The 20,336-nt window shown below is 41.6% G+C and overlaps 1 protein-coding gene across 1 annotated transcript in view; it reads left to right on the top strand.

Moving 5' to 3' along the window:
- Positions 1-940: 940 nt before the first annotated feature.
- Positions 941-20,336, top strand: part of LOC119655987 — a 247,446-nt gene continuing 228,050 nt past the window's right edge. The window contains exon 1 of the mRNA XM_038062225.1: positions 941-1,313. The gene's annotated coding sequence lies outside the window, so the exon portion shown is untranslated. The remainder of the gene's footprint in view (positions 1,314-20,336) is intronic.

Raw genomic sequence — 20,336 nt, 5'->3', positions numbered from 1 at the left:
TGATGCTACTACATGTAGGAGAGTAGTGTTACTGGACAGTGTTTTCAACCCTGTTGGAACGGGCAAGAACTAGACATTTTTGAATACGCTGTCTTTCTTATTGTTTTATCTACGAGGAACAAGGTATGGGGGCTGAAATGTTAGATTAACAATGGCTTAATTTAAACTAAACAGCTTCCTTTTCTGTGACACTAAAAATTCCAAAAGACATATTTCTAGATGTTCTACGAATTTGAACCTTTTAAACGTAGATATTTAGTAGACCCGTTTTCAACATGTGAATAATATAATATCTAGCAGTACCTGGCTCTAATTGAATGGAAACAAAACAGAAAATCGAATTCAACAGGTGGCACCATAATAGCCGACAGTCATCGTTTTATTCGACATCCTGGGAATGCTGAGGTTAGTATGTTCACTCTTATTTGATGGAATCCTTGTTCAAAGTTAAAATGCTGCCAGTTATTTATTTTTTTGGTTTTTTTGTTTTGCTTTCAGTTTCTTTTCTGCTGAGCTAATCCTTACTTGATGATTCAAGGGTGAAAGTTGTCATATTTCAAAACGCCGGTGGTTAGGAATGAACTCTAAATGAAGGATCCGAACGTGTCCTCGTCGAAATGCGTTCACTAGGACGCATTGTACCATTAACGTTGCATGATAACATTATTAATATGCCCTTGGCTAGCAGTGGAATGAATGAAACTACAAAATTAATTCTAAGGACTTCGCAGCTTCAACTGTTACTGATGGAAATTCAAAGGCCGCATGCGTGACATTCAGGGGAAGCCCATGGACTTGTACTTTTGCTGGAACGCTTGCTGGCTTCTCTGGTTGCTTCCTCCGGTGCAAGCCCATCCAAAGAAATTTCTGTTTGCACGTTAAACCTCTGCGAGAAGTGTGTTTTACTTTCAGTGTTTTTCCGGAATTCAAAACGTTCTGGTCGATGTCTGTCTAGGGAAGAGTAGTCGTCAGCGAATCCTTGTGGCAGTTGTGTCTTTACTTTGAAAATACCAGTATAATTCAAGACGGTGTGATTCGAAGCATAAGAAAAGGTGTGAAAGTGATTGAAATGTAAACAATGTGAGCTTAGAACGGAATGTACTTCGTAACTGATTCGCGTAATTGTTGAAACCAAATTTGTTAAGTGGATTTTTGTTTATATGGTGGGTGCTGGTAAATATAGATTTACATATATTGTTGGGTGATGTCTTTTGAAATTGCCGGTAAACCTTCTGTATGATGTGATAATGCTTTTTAATGAACGTCTTTCGAATGTTGATGAATGGCTTAGTGAACAGTAATTCTGATATAAGGTAAGCTTTGTAGCTAGTATTATTTCCGTAGAATCTTTTACCAACCTACTCTCATCTTCACTCAATTTATTTTAGAGCCCCTTATGAATTTCACCCTTAATCGGAAATTCAAAACTGTATTTACACCATTTTCTGTGAAAACTTCTTTCCAGGCCCAGGGTTCTACCCTTTCTATAAATCTCTGATTTGATTACTCTTCAAATTCACTTTAAACCTCTTTTATTTTTTCATCCAATTTATCAAACAGTTTCTAATAAAGTGAAAACCTTTTTGAAAGGAGCACTTTCCCCGATATGAAACGAATTGTTCTTGCAACTTCTCATGGTGCCTCTATCTGAACCGTAAGTCAAGTGGGTATGTAGGTAATCGCTGGCGAAGAGCCTACGTGAAACTTAAGGGCTAGAAAGTGTAGTAGGTTACAGGTAAGATACCTAAATGGGAAGTGTAAAATATACTCGTTTTCCAGCATCTTGAGGCCTATTTACCGTAATCAGTACTAAGAGCTGGTGGAAAAGGCTTCCATTGTCTGAAACATTCTGCAAATGATATTGAACGATCATGGTAACTACTACGTTGAAGACGGAATGTCTAAAAGATGCGGGAAATGGATTGAGTGGAGTACTAAGAAGGTTTCAGAATTACTATTGCGTTTCCTACTATATTGAAGGTCTTGAGTAGAATTGATGAATTATTAAAGAGGCTATTTCTTTTGGGGCTTATGTACCAGGAACTGACTTTGCTCTTTAAGAGCGCTCTCGAACGAATTCGAAAACTGGATATGGAACCGACAATGACTTTTTTTATGAGAACTTTGCTTAGGCGGAAATAGCATCAAGGATATGTCTGCTATTTAGTCTATTACCATAAAATATTTGATATATCACGAACTTTATAAATACACAGTTTATTGCTCTTTGCCGATAACCGAAACATTTTACTAGAAAACTCTGATTGAATAGGAAAGAAAAGTTGTTGAAATATGGTTTCCTGTACATTTCATTTGCCCCACTTCAATTAACGTTACACATAAAGCCAGCTAACATTGAATAAGAGCCGAAAATAAAACGGACGAAATCTGAAATTTGGAAACTCCAACTCTGCTTGAAATGAATTTTATAGGCAACTTTGCTGGTATAGAGTGTTTGTAATTTTTTTTAAAGTTCTCTAATTTTAGTCCCTCATTAAGCTTTAAATTAAATTTTGGCGGATTTTGTTTGGAATTTTCCTGGATCCAATTTGAAGGTTTTCCTGCCCCATATGTAAATAAAACTGGAAACTATGATATATTGGAGTTCCTAATTGGTGAAAAAGTTGAACATTTTTTTAAGGGATTTAATGATGATGGTACATGTTTATCGGAATTCCACGAGTGATGTTGTTGCTGGATGCTCTATGGGGTTAAAGGGAACTTTTCTGAAATGGTTAACGTATCGCTCGGGAAAAAATAGATACATTGCGCGATGAAGTTGCAATGGAATGTGGACTACTCGGAAAGTTCTGGTGATCTTTCGTATACGGTACGTATAATAACCCGTAGGCATGATTTCTGTACTCCCCTTCGTCAAAGGGTTTAGAATATATGTTGGTACCATATCTCATTAATATGAATTGTGAACTATTAAGTACTCTTCTTCGCGTTAGGCTGAAATCTAACGCATATGTGTGTATGAGGTTCGGGAGAGGCAAAGCCTCTGAGCACTCAAATCCTAGTGGTCCATTGTAGTCGATTCCCCCATATAACGGTATATCGCTGATTCGTTTCCAGCATTTCCATTAGTGGATGTGATGTTACCTATTGCACCTTGAGCACATCGACACCAAAAATATGATATTCGATAGAAAATCTTCTTCTCCTTTAGCCTTTGTCTCGTTCACAAGCGGGATCGGATCGTTGTGATCGGATTTGCCAATTTGTTCTATCAAAAGCCTGATTTGGATGCAATCGCCAGGCTTTCAAATTCTCATTCAGCCTATCAAGCTACTGCTGTCTCGGTCGACCTTTTGGTCGCTTACCATCGACGTCATTGTTCAGACAAATCTTGGTGAGTGAATTACGTGACCATACCATCAACGACGTCTCTCTCTCAATTTTCCCACGACTTCATATCGATCGCGGATATCCTCATTTCAGATGTGATCAAAACGTGTCACGCGACGAGTCCAACACAACATCTTCGTCTCTATTACCGCAAGACGCCGTTCATAGTCTTTTACAGTCAGCCAACACTCAGAACCGTAGAGGTCAAAAGGACGGACGACGTTGCGGAAAATTTTAGATTTGAGACGTTCGTTGATACGTCTATCAGAAAGAACACCAATTGTGGAGCGCCAATTCATCCAGGTTGCCCTAATACGTGAAACAATTTCATAACGCAGTTCTTCATTGGCTGATAGCATTGATCGCTCAGTTCTGGGTAGGTCACTGGCATTACCAGTGATAGTACCTATTTCATGGGGACCGGTCGTCAAAAATTCAATTTTATACAGATTCAATCTGAAACCGTGTTGAATGAGGCGATCATTCCATTTTTGGACAATTTGCCTCAAATCATTTTTACTATTAGACGCTAGGAAAACATCATCTGTATAAAGTTGTGAATAGGGTGCAGAACGTTGGATGTCTCGTGTGTCGGTGTCCATAGCAAGAACAGTTTCTTGATGAATACCGATAGTGACACGAAGTGGTTTTGATACACCCGCCACTCTTCGAACTTTACTTTTCGGATCGCGGTAGAGCAATTGAATCCAGTGAACGAGTTCCTCTTGTACTAGGTGTTATCGTTGAGCATACCAGACGAGTTGATGTGGCAGACTGTTATACACTCCACATCCAGAGATGCAATGTGAAGAGGGCGACGTTTCTCACGGTGATTCACCATGAGTAATCACGCAGCTTGTATTGCGTCAGTAGTTCCGTAGTTCTTGACAAATCCGGAATGATTATTTCAACAATTTCGCGAATACGGTTTTGAAGAATGCGTTCAAAAATCTTGATCGCATCGCAAAATAAATGGATCGGGCGGTAATTTGAGCATTCTGCTGGACTACCTTTCTTTTCCATATTGGAACTGTGGTAATTTCTTGCCAGTCAGTTGGTGTTGGGTCCCAGCTCTTTACTGTCCTGAGTTTAGATTCTGGTCCTGTGGATTTCCCCGATTTCATTCGTTTTATTGCTCTCTCATCTTCAGTTGCGCTGACAGGTGGAATTGCTCCAAATGTCGGCAATGCTTGTGGAAGTGGAGGGTGAACAAGTTCTTCGGCTGAATTTGCTCGAAATATTCTGGTCATCTATCCATCGCGGCGACGGTCGGTAAGCAAAGCACCGTTCTTGTCATTAACGCAGAAGAGGTTTGGAATATTCTGTGTGTATTCTTGTATTCTTGTTAATTTGCCAATTGGCTGGCGTTTTACCATTGAGAAACTTGTGGTAGAAGCGTTTCTTTCCGCGGACCTTCATTTCAGCATCATCGTCATTTCAAAGTCTGGTATGAAATTGATGAACCGCTTACCGGGCTTGATGACCCCGAGGGTTGCAGGGGCCGCTTTGTGGATCGTGACTGTAATTTGTTTCCACGATTTTTCCATATTCGCAATGGTTGGTAATCGCGTAAGTGAGATAATTTCTTCTTTCTCCTCACGGAATCGCCACAATATAATGCGCCGCGGTCCAGTGCGTTCTTCACGTTGTTTTATCGGCGGTTTGATTTGCAAGACGGTAGTCAATCGTCGATGTTGAGGTAAGATGGGCTCATAGGGAACGGCTTTGCAATCAGTGACAGTAGTAAAATGTCGGCGTCTTATGAGAATATTTTCGATTTTCATTTTACTATAAAATATGGAAAGATGAGACCGTCGTTTGATGAACCATGTATTCAGATGTATGAGGTTACCGGCGCCCGTAAAATCGACTATACGGTTCCGATCCTCATTGTCCGCTTCAAACCCCTTTTCGCCATGGAATTTGTTACCATCTGGCTTTTCCCCCACATGACCATTAAAGTCGTCTGCGATGATGATATAGTCACAAGCAGACACGTTACAGGTTTTTGCATCGAGAAATTGCCAGAAGGCACCACTCTCTGCATCATGTCGGTTTGTCTGCGGTGCGTTTCCGATGAAGAAGTGAATAGTGCAATCAGCTGCTATAAGGGTGAGCTTTGTCGGTCAGTCATCAGATCGTTCGACTTCTTCAATGGCTTCACGGAAACCCTCTGAAATGTGCAGTTCTAACACTGATTTGAGCGTGTGGGCTATCAAAATAGAGAAGTTTTAGATTTAGCATAGTGGAGCAACTCCAACTCCAAATAACAAGAAAGTCTGAAGGCCATTTTCCATCTGGCTAGCTGGCAAAGTTTGCACCAACGTAATAAATCAATGGCCCAGTGCTGCTTGCGTTTATTAATTGTTTCACCTGTTTCTGGGTTAGATCTGCCGCAGTCCATTGTATCGGATTTTTTCCACAACCAAACCGCGCTGGTATCGGTCGTAAGCTATAAATAAATACTATATATATCTGTCAAAGCTGTCTGCAGTGTTCACATCTGGTCTGTCTGTCTAGTTCTAGAATTTTCTGTCAAGCTCTCGGTTCTTGTTTCAGGCCATAAAGGGAGTTATTTGTATTTGTAAACATTTTTCTCGCAATTGAAGCATATATTGCTAGCCTTACGTGTACTACATACTTATCTCGGAAACGGTTATAGCTATTGACACCAAATTTGGTGAAAAAGTGGGAACTGTGAACGAATTTGAGAGAGGTTGTCATATGTGCAAAATGGGGTGTAAATTGTTTTTCACCAAATGTATTCATGTGGGGTATCAAATGAAAGGTCTCGGTTAGTACTTTCCGAAGCCGGTCTTAGTTTTGACATTTATTGAAAAGGTGGGGAGTGCGGGGGGTCGAAAGTGATAATTTCTTGAAGGACCCATTCTCAAAAGCTACCCAACCGACAAATCTGGAAAAAATCAAGAGGCTGTCACTATATGGTGCCTAGGGTCCAAAACACCCTCCATACTGATATCTGTTCAAATAAAGTTAATAATAGTGTATTACTATTATTTTTAGTAATTGACTGGAAAATTCCCCATAAGTTCATCCCAGGATCAAGAAGGAGGAGGAAATTATTAACAAAGTTATTATAGGGAAAAGTTGTGCTTTTGTGTAAGTTTAAGATTTTGAATGTCACGCGAAAGTGGATATTCTCACATATAATGTGCATATATTATGTACTAGCTTCTAATGGAACAAATGTCCATCGAAATGTTTTTCTAAGAGAAATACACAAAAATTTTCATACCTGAAGCGTCCAGCTTCCCGACTTTAACTTTCTCAGTGTTAAAGTTTTGCGGGTCCTTTATTCTGTCTCCTGCTTTCACTATATTCAGCTTTACATTTTACCTCATATTTTGATTTCGACTATCTAGATAACTTAATGGCTAGAGACCTCCGGCAACGGGAATTCCAGCGAATAGAGGTTTGCATGCTAGCAATCTGAAAATTTCGAAACTTTACTATTACTGGAAAGTCAACAACTCTTTGGATAGGGATTGACCTCACGCCGGATTGATTTTTGGGATGTTTGCACACTCATCGGCAATGGTGGCGAGTATCCTCAGAATGCTCGTTTTGGCCCTAAGCGAAGTAATGCGGTCTCATTTTGGAAAGTGCTTCCTTTCCCTTTGCGGCAACGTGCTTGTGCATCCCAGACAGCCGAGTGGTAGCAAGCGTGAGTTCGGTATCGGGTTGTTTCCGACGGCTACCGCAAGGCGCGCTGTTTTGACCTGAGAGTCGGTTTCTGACAGACTTATGACTGTAACATTCTGCTCCAGGTTAAGGAATTTGAACAATGCTTTGCATCAATGGATACTTCCGATATAGTGGAGAAGGATGCTTTCTTCGAGCAATTACCCGCACTTCAGAGGAGGCTTCCTTAAGGTGACATTGTGATCGTGGTGGGTAATCTCAATGTCGAAGTGGGCTCTTACAATACTCTGCTGGGGCATGTGGTAGGGAAACACGGTCTTGTCGACTGTAACAATAATGGTGAGAAGTTTGTTGATTTCTACAGTTTCCACCACCATCATTGGTGGCACATTGTTCGAGCAAAATTGTTTAGTTCTGGACTTGGAGTTACTGAAGATCCGCTACTTCCGCTCGTACGGGAATCTTAGGGATCCGAGACTTTTCTCAGAAAGCAGTAGAAAGGGATGCTTGTTAACATTTCAAAAAAAGGCTCTTGTTTTGAGTGCGATAATTGGAAGGAGGGAGGGGGTATATGCGTGCTCCCTGCCGTCGTATCTAATGGCTAAAATAATCCTGGAATGTATCGAAGAACATCTCAAAAGCGTGATCGACAGAGAATAGGCTGGTTTACGCTCATTATCCACTTGTAATCATTTTATAATAGGTTTGTAATCGGTTCTGACAGGCAGGATTATGCCAGTCACACCTAATTTTTGCTGCAATTTCCTTCTGTCGTGCCTTTTTCTTCTGTTCTTTCTAGTTTCTCTTTTTAAAGTATTCTTTTTTCTGGTTGCCGGCGCTGAACATAGGTTTTCTGTTTGAGGATAGTGTTCGTTTTAAACCCACTGTAGTTGCGTTTATGATGGTCCATTGTAGCTGGCCTTAGTTGACCTAGAGGGGCATGCTACCCAAAAAAAATCAAAAATTTAGTAAAACTGTCCATGAAGGTCCACTCGCAAATACTGAAGCTTCACTGAAGTGTTCCGTCGACACGCGATTGCTTACCTTGCTATGATCAGGAAAGTAGGGGCTCATTTGAATACTTCAGTTCCTCACGTGTCAGTTCACGTCATCAGATTTACGTGTCGATGTGTGCCTAGAGCTGACCTGAAAACCAAAAAAAAATGGCAGATTCTAAGAGATTAGATTTTTGTCTGCTACTCGTAGTCTAGCTTAAAATTGATAGAGAAGGGGTAGCTTCCTCCAAACTACAAATGTAAATATATATTATATTATTACATTATATTTACCTTGAAAACTAGAAATTGTAGGTTGGAGGAAGCTGCTTTTGTCATTTAAAACTAAAAATTGTAGTTTGGAGGGAGCTACCTTTTGTCTATTAATGATAGATTACGCGATGAAAAGTTGTCACAGGAGCTAAAGTTGGGGATAAAACAGATAAAAAATTAACGTCTCGACGGCATGTGTGGCGCGCTAACACTTTGTACTGAGTGCCGCGTTCGAAAAGGAAGATCCGCGACAGATCATATCCTCAATCAACGCCTCTCCTTCCTCAACTCTTCTTGAGATGCAGTTTTTGAGGTTCTCACCTAGCCTTAACATCATCAGGACATAATATTAAAGGACACCCCTATGTTAACGGGAGTTTCGGGAGTTATCGAGGAAGAGGTAAGCGAAGGGGAAAGAGCGTCCCCAAATGGGAAAACTTAATTCGTTTGCATGCGGCTATAATTGAAAACCCAAGCAACAACGACAAAACACAACATTGATTATCAATTTAAAGAAAAGTTGATAAGAGAATTAATCTTGATAGAAATAAAAAATATAAGAAGCAGTAAAATAAACTGGAACGAATATCGTAAAAATAAATAAAAATGGGCAACAAAAATAATTGCAAGTACGAAATAAAGACCTCCTCCCTTTAGAACTCTTAATAGTTGGTTGCGAGGATTACTTAATAATAGATCGTTTGTTATTTTGTTATTTCTATGAGAGATAGTAAACTATCCGATTATTTCACCTTCGAAGTGGGAAATTTGTAGCAGCCTGTATTCATTTAATTTTCGATAGTGCCATATCTATGGTGTAGTTGCACTTAGCGACTTTAGAACATGGAAGGTTTCCTGAAACCTCGATAGAAATTTTTAAAACAAATATTCAGGACACATTAAATTCAAAATTGGTTTATTTAGCATTCGATATAGTATGAGCATAATCACAGCGAAAATCTGACTTTAATATGGAATTCAACTACTTCGCATTTCATCCATATAGCTGTTTTACTATCACTATCCATCTGCGCGGTCCTCCATCTGGCGGTTTGGCAACGTCGAAATCCCCATATCTATCAGATTGTTTCTAGAACACAAACAAGTCGGAATACCGGAAGCTCGCGCTTCGGATATAAAGGTTTTGTGTTCATCTTATGTAAGAAATTTCAACGCATATTTTTCTGTCCGTATTTAGCTACAAATTCAACATAATCCTTCATATTTTTCCAAACTACAAGTAACTCGTACATATTACAGCCATAGATATTACGCTCACCCTAAACAAACAAACTGCCTATTTCCGAATACTGTACACATATATGCACGTATATAAACTGATCGTACCCATATTTCCGATTTACTTTTACGCATATATTATATACCTACATGCACACATGTCTGGCTGGCAAATAACTAAAAAAACTAAAACAAAATAATTCTCTGCGACCCAATTCACAAGAACTTATTTCCTTGTGGTATTGACGAATTGATATGTGATGATGACGTCATGCAGGTTGTAGAGTGCACGAAATTCCCAAAAAATTGAAAAGTTTTACCCCCTATAACTTTGTTAATAATAGTTTAATTTTCTTCAAACTTAACCAAGTTGTGCATTATGTTCCTTATTATACGCATGCCAAATTTTGTACTTCTGGGATGAACATAAGGGGGGTGCCGGGTAAATTTCTAAAATGTGGAAATATACTACTATTAACTTTATTTGTGTAGATATTGGAATCGGATATATTTTGAGGCCTAGATTTCGTAGAGATGCACCATTGTGATTTTTTTCAGATTTTTCGGTTGGATAGGTTCTGAGAACGAGACCTGTTACACTTTTTGGGGGTCATATTTTGAGCGCTCACTCCTCCATGTTTCACCCAATATCAAATATTGCACCAGTTTCAAAAGGTACTAATTGAGACCTTTCATTTGATGTGCCACATGGCTACATTCTGTGAAAAAAAAATTTACACCCTCCATTCACATGTATGGGGAGCCCCCTCTTAAGCTTAACACAAGATGGCGCCACTTATTGCATGTAAAGGGATCACCAGATTACATACTCTCACCAATTTTCGTGACAATCGGTCCAGCCGTTTCCGAATAAATCGGGTGTGACAGACAGACAGACAGACAGACAGACAGACAGACAGACGGACAGACGGACAGACAGACACCGTCTCGATTCTAATAAGGTTTTGTTTCACACAAAACCTTAAAAACCGCCAATTTTTTCTTGCCATTGTTCACACCATCTGGGAGGTCTCAATATCTCGTTCAACTGCTTCCGATCCTTGTTGAATTCTAGTGAAAATCCGGCCGATATCAACCAACAATTTCAAGAAGAAAATCTCGAATTAACATGAAATGAATATTTTCCACGTTAACTGCTATCGTTTTTCCCATCCCTTCTAATTTTCAGCTTATAGAACAACGATGCCTCTTCAACCGCAATTCCGAGCAAACTCCTAAAAGTAAAATCTCGGTCAGATCAGTACGTAGCTCTTAAAAATCGTATACCCACCTCCTTTTTTTTCAAAGCTTGGAGAATATCAAATTGCCTACGCAAAGTGAAAATCTGAAGCACTTCGATCTTTTCTTTGGCCAACCAACCTCGAACTAAATCCTTGAAAATTTCACTCCCAGAATGAACTAGGACGAACCCAGCACTTTGCTTTATGAGTCACACTTTCTCTTGGCAAATTTGAGGAAATATTCGCCACTGACAACGCCAAGAAAATTTTGCATATTAACCATCTTTGTATACCGCCACTTCAAACTCAACTCCCAAACACTGGCTCAGATGGCAGCCCTCATTGAGCCGACATCTACCCGCAATATTTTAGCATTCGCGTTCGCACAGCGTTTCGCCTTAGCCAGAAACAAATGTTAGAAATGCATTTAATAATAAGTAGCGGGACCAGGTTTAATGAAAACAACAACAAAACAAAGTTATTGATCATTTTTGAGATGTTAGGATAGGAAATAAAGAATTAAAAAGAGGGCAATGGAGGTGCTGCGGAAAGTTAAGTAGGACAAGAAGCAACTATGCTGCATACAAGGAAATGAATCTCTCATTAGCTCGTCACAGGATAAAGCGAATGTTGCGAACCTGCAGACACTACACCTCCTCTAATTGCTGGGGAATCGGATCAGTTAAGAAGAAACTTTCTTCTCCTTTTGTGTTCCACGGATCTCTTTCTGGAGTTATATGCCTTAATTTTTAGAATGGATAGCTGACGGTTTTGTCCAGGGCAGAAGTAACTCATCAGACGCTATTTTACCCATGCTCTGGGAGCAGCTGTTTTCAGTTGCATATAATTCGCACTCATATCGCGTTTGCAATTATATATGAAGGAGCGATTGGCACCACTTGTAGCCACTTTCAGTCACGCTGTTCTTAGGGTACAGGTAAGGCAGCGGCTCACAAGAAGTCTCTGACCTTGACGAAACCATTAGTTGTCCAGTGGCGCGGCAGGTTTCAGGGCATTCGAAATTTATTTCGAATGTTGCGAATACCAGCGGACAGATGACGTCACCGGCGCTCTCGACTCAGTTTAGACCTCACCACAGGAGTGAAGAGCAGAGTGCCATGAAGGGACGGCAAATGTCATTATTAAAAAAAAGAGAATAATTATGAAAACTTCTGTTTTACGACTGCGACTCCTAGTTGTAATCGATTACTTAAAGTGTATAACAAACTAACTATATTGAATTAAATTCATTGATCTGACATTCTAGTCAATAATGTCCGACTAGCTGAGTGGTTAGAGCGCAAGGCTGTCGTACGGAAGGTCGCGGTTCAAATCTCACTGGTGGCAGTGGAATTTGTATCGTGATTTGACGTCGGATACCAGTCGACTCAGCTGTGAATGAGTACCTGAGTCAAATCAGGGTAATAATCTCGGGCGAGCGCAATGCTGACCACATTGCCTCCTACAGTCTACTGTGGTGTACCGTTACGGTCTTGAATGAAGTGCTCTAACACACTTCAAGGCCCTGATCCAACATGGATTGTTGCGCCAACGATTATTATTATTATTATACATTATAATGATTTTTATCGGAATTTTATCATCTCTTGTTTTATCAGGGGGAGATTTTGATGGTGTGTTCTTTCTTAAGTGAAACCTATAAATAAAGAGCAGATGTAATTGATAAAGAGTAACTAAGCCCTCAAATTGGTGACCCCGACGTGATAAGTTTGAGAAACGGTTCGAAAAATTTGTGACTGCTGGTTGGATTGTGTTCACATCCTCTGGATTGATCCAAAAATTCCACGTTACTTCCTGTGCAAGATTTTCTCCATGAAGGAAAACAAAATTCTAAGATCCCATTACTTGTGTGACTGAGGGCAGTTCGTTTGCAGTAACCGAGGCACTCAACAGGTTGGCGAGCGCGAAAATTGTAAGTGTTGGCTACTCGCACTGTCAAAAGACTCCGCCACCATTGTTGCAATTGTTACTCGCGGCAGCGAACAAGTCAATTACCACTTATCCAAACGCACTCGGAGAGTCGTCCCAGGAAAACTAATCAACATCAACAAGATCGGCAGGCAATTATAACATAACAACAATATTTGACAACGCAGCCAAGAGCAGCACGAACAACCGCAGCCGCCACAGCAGCCGCCAACACTACCGCTATCGCCGCAGGAGCAGGATACTCCGCCATCAGCCGCCTCCTCAGCAGACGCCGCCATTTGTTTTATTTAAAAATTTTACTTTAGGTCAGTAAATCGCCGCAAGAGACGGCGTCGAGGTGTTTGTATAGGTGGATCTCTTTTCGCTTGCTCTCCGCTCTTTTAGCGAGCTTTTCACTTTGGAGTACGTCGTCGGTGTTTCGTTTTCGCTCGTGCGGTCATTTGAAGGTGCTGCCTACCGTGTCGTTCAGGGATTTCGCTGAAGTCGGTATTACTGCAGTTTCCTTCCCACAAATTCGCGTCAGTTATTAGCCTTTTGGAATGTCGGTTGACGGCAAAGACGCATCAGGTCCATCGGACCCGCAAGTGACCGCCCTCGCCGTGCGCGTCCCTCCGTTTTGGCGGCGGAACCCGGAATTGTGGTTCGTGCATTTGGAAGCACAGTTTCAGATGTCCGGGATCACAGCGGGCGCGACCCGTTTTAATCATTCGGCGGTCGGCTTGGACGAGGAGTCCATCGTGCTGGTGTCCGACGTACTGAAATCGGCTTCGTACTCACTGCTCAAGACCGAATTGATCAGGCGCATGTCAGTAAGTGACTCGGCAAAACCGGATCACTTGCTGGCAGGCCTAACGTTGGGAGATCGAACTCCCAGCCAATTGCTGCATGAAATGAAGCAATTGGGTGGGAGTAAGATTAAGAACGAATTGATGAAGTCCCTTTGGCTGCGTCGGTTCCCGGAAGGCATCCATGGTCCTCGCGTGCGCCTCAGGTTCCTTTGAGGCACTGGAAGCTGCGGCTGGCAGAGTGCACGAGGTGCACGTACGCCCAACCATAGTGGCCGTTCAACAGCCTTCGCACGAGATGGGCGTCCTAAGGCGCGAAATAGCCGCCTTAACAGCCAGTGTGGCCGAGATGTGGGCGACGCTGGACGCTCAGCGTTCGGGCGCCAGATCACGTGCTCACTCGCGGTCTGCCACTCGAAAAGAGCGATCAGGTAGCAGTTCGTCAGGACAGTCCACGGATCGAGGGATTTGCTGGTACCACTCCAAATTCGGCGATAAAGATACTAAATGTACAATCCCTTGTAAATTGACGCCTGCCCCAAAAAACTAGGTCCGCGGGGGGTCCTGGCGACAGCCACCCAGAACGCAGCGTCACGTCGCCTAACAATTTACGACCCTCTCAGCAGGCGGAACTACCTCGTGGATACTGGTGCGGAAGTTTCGGTTCTTCCCGTATCCCAACACCATAGACTATTTCCACAATCCCTGAAACTAGGAGCGGCAAATTCCTCCCGTATCAACACCTACGGGTATAGGCAAGCGGACGTGGGTCTTGGCTTGCGTAGGACATTTTCGTGGCGTTTCATCCTGGCGGATGTCAGATTCCCCACACTAGGTAGACTTGCAAAACAAGTCTCTTATAGATTCCACGACTAACCTTAATTCGTCGGGACAAATGGTATCTCACCCAGGCAATAATCTTTCCGTTCTTTTAGAAGACATTACCGACTCTCGTGTTTGCGCACTTCTCCAAAAGTTCAGCCAGATTACTACCGAGTGTAGTCTCTCCAAACCAGTGAAGCACAATGTGCAGCACCACATTAACACTACTGGTTCCCCGATCTTCTCGAAGGTGCGTCCTGTACCATCCCAGAAACTGGCTATTGCGCGGAAATCAGGGTATCTGCAGGCCCTCAAACAACTGTTGGTCTTTCCCACTGCATATGGTCCTTAAGCCAAACAGCGAATGGCCATGTGGGGATTACAGAAGGCTAAATGTACAGACTGTTCCTGACCGATATCCAGTTCCACTCATCCACGACTTTATGCATCGTCTCGCGAATTGCCGTATCTTTTCGACCTTGGACTTAACCAAGGCTTAATTTGATAATAAGCCTTGGTAGCCTGTAGCTTGTAGCTCCAGAAGACATTCCAAAGACGACAATATGCACACCTTTTGGACTCTTCGAGTTCACCCGAATGACTTTCGGATTGTGCAATGGGGCGCAAACCTTTCAAAAGTTCATCCACTCGGTCCTGCGAAACCTCGACTTCTGTTTCGTATATTTGGATGATGTTTTCGTCGCTTCTTCCTCAGAGTCTGAGTACTTAGCCCATCTCAAGTGCATTTTTCAACGTCTCCTTGAGGCCGGGTTAGGCCTAAGTTAATTCAAACACAGGTGAGATTCCTCCTGTTAAGGCGGTGTCCGTAGAGGGCCAATGGAAACAAATCAGTGTGCATCGGTTACTACTTTTCAATTCACTTCCAAATAAATGGAGGGTAGAATTTGGAGGAAGAAAAAACACAGGAACCTTATGTTTTGATTGTCATCATCAGCGGGGTAGCAGGTGATGCTCGCGCTATGCCTGCCTTAATAAGGACTTTCTAAACATCTCCATTTTATGCGCGAGGTACAATAAGTTGAATATAGAAGACACATGCATTGAATTTTTCAGTATTTTTCTGGGAAACTCACATATCTGATCTCCAGATGATAATGTTCGTGATGAAAATAAAAAGTTGGAACTTTTAAAAAGGCAGGAGCAAAATAAAGATAAATAATATTTATTGAATTATAAGCTGCTTAAAAAAATCATTTCAAAGCTACCTATATCGGGGGGCTTATCAGCAAAAGAAAATATTATCATAATACACCTATTATTTCACCGCTCGAAAAAAGTTATGGAAGCAAAAGTTCCCATACCTACCTATTTTCATCTTCTTTTCATAGAAGATAATATTCCAAAAACTCGAAGTCCTTGTGTTTATTGCAATTTAAAAACAATTTTCGTAGTCTATATTCAATCATATCCTCCGTTTCCTCCCTAGTATATTGCATAATCCCTTTAAACCTAAACTCTGGAAAATTTAATATGCTTCTTAACAACAGCAACAGACTACCTTATTCCGCCGTTATGAGATTAGTCGACGTGGCACTGTACTGAAACTTACTTTGTCGGAAATTAGAAGGAGGAAACGATCAGAATAATGCCACTGAAGTACACCAAAGTACTCCCACAAGACGACAATGTAAAGGTAAATGGTTTGTAAGCTAGAAGGTACCACACATAAGCCACTCTTGTCACCCTCAAGTTTCTAGAGTACTTCTCCTGGCTCATATGTGTGCCACCATAACGACGTCTCTGTACATCTGTGTCCTGTGTACGCCGGGAACTTTGAAAAGTAGGAGCTAATTTTATCGGCGCAAGTGAATGGCAGAAGTGGCACCGTCTCACCTTAACCTATCACATATCAGATATCAGTGCTAATGATTTTCCTGTATTATACCGTTCCTATAAGCGTATCGACATACAGTTTTCCGGGCCTTTTACTTATGCCGAAACACAATTTTTCCAATGGAATATGTCAGCTTACTTACAAAAGCCTCTTTATGAGAGAAAATCGAACTAAGATGATATCTAATTCACTTGCCCTTCAAAATCTAATTTAACGCTAAGAGGCACATGTGTGATAGCGAGCCGAGTGCGTATATGCCGGGGGTGAGAAGATTAAGAGTTACCAAAAGACAACACTTAGTACTTGGGGTGGGAGATTGATTCTAGTTTGTATACGTTCAAGAGGATAACATTGAACTTCTCGTACGTATGGAAGATTATGTTTGTAATTCAATTTAAATATCTAAAGTGAAATGAGGGAAAGAATCTTTGAATCGTTCAGATTTCAATAAAGCGGAAATGACGAGAAACTTCAGACGTTGCTTGGAGAAAATGTTCAATTTTCAAGCAAAAATTTCTCTACAACGAATTATTTCTCTTAAAACACTTTCAATCGTTGATACTCAGACTACCACTAAGCTAAATGGACTTCCGATTTGGCAACCCTTAAGACAAATGGTTGAAAGGAACCAACACGAATTGGTTTTATCAATAAATTGGTCTCATGAGCCCGAGTGCGATTTCGTTTTTCCTTCGATTTGCAAATTTTCACCCTTGACTCAATCCAACTGTTCCTATCGGAAAAGATCTGAAATGTTCCTCGCTCCTTGCCCAACCAACTTCAATTCCAGCACATTTCCTAAAGGCGAGAAATATACTTAACTTTTACCTTACATCTTCCGGCTTCTTGGGAAGCTTCCGCCACGAGAGATAAAGGCTGTTGGAAAGCGAACCCCAACTGTAGCCACGGTACACCATACTTAAGAGGTACTCAGGGAGATAAGGCAGAAAAGTTATTGTTCTTGTTTGCTAGTAATTTCACTTTAGCGATTTTTTATGGGCAAACCAAAAAGGAGGAAGCACGAGATCAGACAGACTCATCGCGGTCCCATCAAATTTCTTGCTGTTGAATTACGACTTTCATGCTTCCGTCGCTTAAAGGCCGATAATAATTTTATAGCGTATCTCATTTGCATATTATGCTGTTAACGAATGACCGATTTGGTCCACAGTGCCTTGTCCTCAAGCTGAAGGATAATACCGCTGGGCTGTCCCATAAAATATTAGCTTAAGTATTCAATAAGTGGTAGTAACTTTAACGGCCGTTATTAATTTCAATTGGACTGCGGAATCATTTTCTGAAAAATAATGGCAATAAATTGAGGGTAAGGGGGTTGGGGTGGAACTAAACTGAACTGTGAGAGTTTCGCGGAAGCGCTGCTCTTCGGATAAACTCCAAGATTATTATGAATGCATTGGAAAAGTTGTTTCATTACATTCATGCACGACGCTAAGTTGCTTTTACCTGTGGGGCAGGGGCGCAAATTGAAGGCAACAGGTCATCCCCTGGAGTGAATAAAAACATAGGAAATAATTTAGTTTGAATGGCACTAACATCGGGTCGAACTTAATGGCCATCGACCATCCCCCATTTGCCATGTCAACAAAAATAAAATGACAAAGAGAATTCAGCAAGAAATTGATTACTCCTTTTCGGGTCAAAAATCTGTCTCATATGCGAACGATTTGCACCGAGCCCCACAGATATCCACTATCCTGCCATTCTCAAACGATTTCCACACTATTCATCCTTCCCATGCCATTCCCTCCTGCCTGATGGAAAGCAACAACAAGGATATCAAAAACGGTCAATATCGCCATTTGCTGTGATTTTATTGTAAGTCATCGATTGAATAGATTCCTTAGAGCCTCATGATTATATCATTGGGTCTACTGACAAACCCTTCTGCGGTACTTTGCGATGTTTCAGTTTAGATACGTCTGTTCTTGATATATGAGACTATTTTCGGTCAAGAGGACGAACATTTTCAGATGGATACGAATGATATTGCATACACATAAATGGGGGCTTGATAACTCTGATAATATGAATATATTATTTGGGCACGGATACGAGCTGACGTTATAAAAGATAGTGATGGCAAATAGTGACGGTGAAATGGGAGCGAGGTCTTCGAGGATGAGATTCAAATTGATATTTGAATTTCAAATCTGTTTTAAAGATAGATTACATCGTCTCAAGAGCTATGTGAAAGCTATATAATATGCCTGCTCGCTCGGCACTAGGCCAGGTCCTCAGACTTAAATGGTGTGATGGGGATTGCTATAATGAGATAGGGATGATTTAAATGCGGGAGGTTATGGAGGCTGGTTACCTCTTAGGTCCTCCTTTTATGAGTATGTCTGGATATTTTTGGGCAGGGGATAAGCGTTAAATTTTAAGTGAATTTACTGAGCGTGATAATTGTTTGGATAGGAAATACCAATTAATTTTAGACTTGTTCGTGGGTTCTTTAATACATATCTTTCTTCCTGTTTTGAAATAAAAAAGAAACTGGTACTTACATAAACCAACCAAGCTCCCGTATAAAAGTTAGGAGACGTTAACGTTAGCAAAGCTCGAGGACACGTCCAGGTTACCGGAAAGCTGATTAAAGAGTCTCCCATGAGACCAAATTGCAATTGTCCATATCATCAACATATTATTTTTCCTCATCAGTTACTCTTTAAAGGCGGATGAGGATAAGTCCAAGAGTCTCTACACTCCCAAAGTTATTCGAAAGACTATTATTAGACAAGATCCTCCCTACGCGAAATATTACCCTAGGCCGCCACTTCAGACACAAGTTTTGCCTCATTGAGAAAATTCATAAATTAGTAAAATATTGAGAATATGCGCTGGAGGGCAAAAACTGCTATACTGGGTTTTTCCTCGATATCAAAAGTTTTGAGGCACAATGAGGACACTCAATCAACTGATAACTAGCACCCACTTGAATTTCCAAATATACAGTTCAGCTATTTATCTACTGCAACAGTGTAAAGAATTGTTGCCCATTAAAACCACGCTCACTTTGTTCCTCATATTCATTCGGGATCACCCTCACTACTTCTTTACCGGGACGGCCTTGATTTATACTTGGATGGTTATGTGCGGGGCTGCGGCTCCCGAGAACCGTCCACCCTAATGAGGAGCCGCGAGCGTATCTCAAGGTCCCTGGGGCTGCCGAAGCCGTCTGTCAAGAATGGATCCTGGGTTTTAAACTCCACAAGATCACTGCATACCGCTCGCAGTCCCATAGGTTGCAGGAACGTTGGCGCCGGACGCCGAAGGCCGCCTTTATGGCGGTCGCAGTCCTCGTTTTCTTATTCGTCGGTCTTCGCACAGCCCACTGACAGGAATTCACGACCATTCCCCCCGAAGGTGGGCTGCGGCTCCCAGCCGACCCCGTGCTGGATATCAGAGCAGGGTTAAGCGACTCCAGCATGCTGCGTCTGTTCAGGGATGAGGTTTCGAAACCGCGGCCGACTCCACCTTCCTGACATATGACGCCGGAGGTCAACATTCCCAGGGACCCCGAAACATGCTCGCAGGTCCTCATTAGACAGGACGCTCTTGAAAGCCTTGGCGTCGGTACAGTTAAATCGCCCATTCGTTATGTTCTCCGCACTTGTTTCACTTCCTGGAAATTGTTCTGTATTGTGACTGTTATTACTTTGCTGCACACCAATTTTCTATCATTCTCAGCAAAATCCTTCGGAAGATTATGAGGTCCTTTCATCAACAAATCTAGTACATCCGAACACAACATGTATAGCGGGCAGTCGTTGAACTCGTCTAATCCGAAGTGATGCAAATACCTCCTGTAACTACTGTATCCTGCAAAGAATTGCATCAGGTGTCAGTTTAATTTTCCTCCTTCGTAGTGACTCTACTGAGGTCCGCAAACACCTGATACGGATTCCGCCTTCCCTTTTGTTAGGGACACCCCGGCTGCTTCGCTAGAAGATCCCCGCGATGATACACTTCGTTTCCCCTGATATTGACCTATGGACACTGTACATCCTCAGTGAGGAACCGTACGCCAAACTAACCATTTTTCAGTTCATATTGACTTCCAATGCTACCGCCCAGGCAGGAGCTTCATATGGTAGTTTGGATTTTTTTTTTGCCCCTTAGATGTTAACCATCATTTTTGCTA

This window comes from Hermetia illucens, chromosome 4, assembly GCF_905115235.1.
Source record: "Hermetia illucens chromosome 4, iHerIll2.2.curated.20191125, whole genome shotgun sequence".
Classification (NCBI taxonomy): domain Eukaryota; kingdom Metazoa; phylum Arthropoda; class Insecta; order Diptera; family Stratiomyidae; genus Hermetia; species Hermetia illucens.
This window is presented reverse-complemented; position numbering and strand designations above follow the sequence as displayed.